Source organism: Cryptomeria japonica, chromosome 10 (assembly GCF_030272615.1).
Source record: "Cryptomeria japonica chromosome 10, Sugi_1.0, whole genome shotgun sequence".
NCBI lineage: Eukaryota > Viridiplantae > Streptophyta > Pinopsida > Cupressales > Cupressaceae > Cryptomeria > Cryptomeria japonica.
This window is the reverse complement of record NC_081414.1, coordinates 815857868-815860396: the sequence shown is the minus strand read 5'-3', so window position 1 is coordinate 815860396 and position 2529 is coordinate 815857868. Positions and strand designations below refer to the sequence as shown.

Below are 2529 nucleotides of genomic sequence, written 5' to 3'. Positions count from 1 at the left end.
GAATGTACAATTTCTACTTAAAATCACTACAAACAGATAGCAGATTATGAAAGTAGATGAAAAAATATGCACTTTAAAAAAAAACGACACCTGAAAAGGAGTCCATATGAGCCCAAACGAAGCCTCCAAAGTTGTAAAAATTGGGATTTCGCAATTTCTGAAAAACTTGTATCCGAAAATCAGAAAAATTCTACACCACTGTACAGATCACGAAATTCTACTCCAAAACAAAAAAAATTGCTCGAAAAAACGTGTCCGGATGAGTGAGATATCGCTATTTGAAAATTGCTTGCAAAATTATAATTTCTAGAAAATTTCTGTCGCAGCGTCAAACTTCAAATGCCTATAGATTTGACCTCCGAAGTCCGATTTTGATGAAACAAAAGGCAAAATTGACTTTCTTGGTCCTCCTCAATCCAATGGTAGCCTCAGATTTGACCCATCAAGCTTCAATAATAACCTGCAATAGAAAACTCCAAAATACACAACCCCAAATAACATCAAATTTCTCTCAATTAGCAAACCAATGACACTCTAATGGCTCTGATACCACATGAGACATGGACCAGCTCTGATACCATGTGAGATTTTTCCAAGATCAAGAGGCAATGGAAAGCACAAATAAGAGAGAACAAAATAGATGATAGAATAAACTGTATTCTATCAAGATGAAAATAATGATCAACTGGATCATCAATCGATACATACAATGAATATGAGCCTGCTTATATAGGCAAGGCTATATGGATATGTGAGCACACAAACATGACATGTGGCTCAATAAGAAACAAGGGTAGGTAGGAAATAGGTGTGGGTAGGTAGGAGAAACAATATAATATTCCACATGAGGTGGATCACCCACTGAATGTGGAGTGTAACAACAAGATCGCACCATAAAAGGTGGAAATTCTCCTACACACACTATCCCAATGTGGCACAAACACCCAAGTGTCTCATACCCAAACTATTATGAAATACATTTCCTAAGTAAACTTAAGTAAGGTGTAATAATATCCAAGATGAATAATTATTTACACCAACATCTATACTAGAGTAGGCATTGCCTAATGCACCCATCCAAGATTAGCCACATATCGACTTAAGAGATTTCCACTACTTGGGAAATATCTTATCTAGTACAGACCAGGGCATACATAAGAATACCATTTAACATTCACTCATTTTGACATTTCATGTGCTAGCTTCCCTCTTAGATTCAATACTCATTTTAAATTATCATCAAGAATGATTAATAATGAAATCCCAATGTTGAATACATAAGCCAATACCACTATCTCAAAAGTAAAAATAATTTAGACAAAAATAGTCACTTTCAAAATATCAAATAACAAAAATGCAAGGACATCACCAATAAGGTCCAACTTGTTTGGAATGGTGTAGGTAAACTTAATGATGAAAGTGTTAACTTATCACTTTGCAATGCTCTTTATATCCCCCTATTAACACATCTTACAATATGAATATCCTCAAGGAAACTAGCCAAATAATAAATGAATCTGCAACATCCTAAATTGTACTCTCCTAGAATTTTGTCCTCAATAGGCCTCACTTCAGCGTTTCATCCTCCAAGGCCTCATTGCAACACTAATTTTTCTCACACCACTCATTTACCTCACATTTTCACCACATTTTCAACTTCTTCACCAATTTGGAGTCCTAATTTTTAGGACCAAGACATACCATGCCTTGATCCCAAATTAGGACCAGGACGTACCACACATTGGTCCTAAATCAGGACAAAGGTGTATGTTCCTTGAGCCTCCTAATTAGGCCCCAAGTTGGCCCCCTCTAATGGTCAACTTTGTTGAGGGGGAAATCTAGCCCTGTGTCGGTTGGTTGTGGAAATTCAATCATTTTTGACAAACAAGTATAAAAGGAGGTCTACCCCTCTCATTTAAAACCTAATCTAAATTCCTAATCAACTCAAGAGAGAAAAATTGAGATCCTACATTCAAGTGAGCAAGCAAGCAGTCTTTTATCAAGCATTGAAACAAAAGTGAAGTCAAGGTTCAAGCATTGGAGATGACATTCATGTTCTATGTTTTATAAAGACAATGTATATGAAACCCTAATTCCTTGGTGGAAACAAACAAAACTTCATTAAAGGTATATCATTAGTGTTTCATTCATTCTCAATCTTTCCCTCAAAAGAAAAGTTTTTCACTGCAGTCTTTCATTTACATTTTCAATTCAATTCCATGGTCAATTAAAAAACTAGGGTTTGACCTAAGGCAAACCCCTATTCCCAACATATTTCCCCTTTTCACTATGTGCAGGAATAGATACACAGTTGTATTCAAGAGGAACAATAGGATTCGTAGAGATGAACAGGTTCAACTTTCGATCCCAGAAATTTGGAGGACAATGCTGAATTGATACTACTCAAGGATGACACGCATAAATTGAGAAATTTGGAGACATCCGATAAAATTGGAACGATACAGAGAAGATTAGCATGGCCCCTGCGCAAGGATGACACGCATAAATCGAGAAATGGTCCAAATTTTT

General features: G+C 36.1%; 1 non-coding gene across 1 annotated transcript; it reads left to right on the top strand.

Moving 5' to 3' along the window:
- The first annotated feature begins 2427 nt into the window (after window positions 1-2427).
- Window positions 2428-2529, top strand: LOC131033021 (U6 spliceosomal RNA). The gene has a single exon (XR_009359302.1). It is a non-coding gene; the product is annotated as a U6 spliceosomal RNA (small nuclear RNA).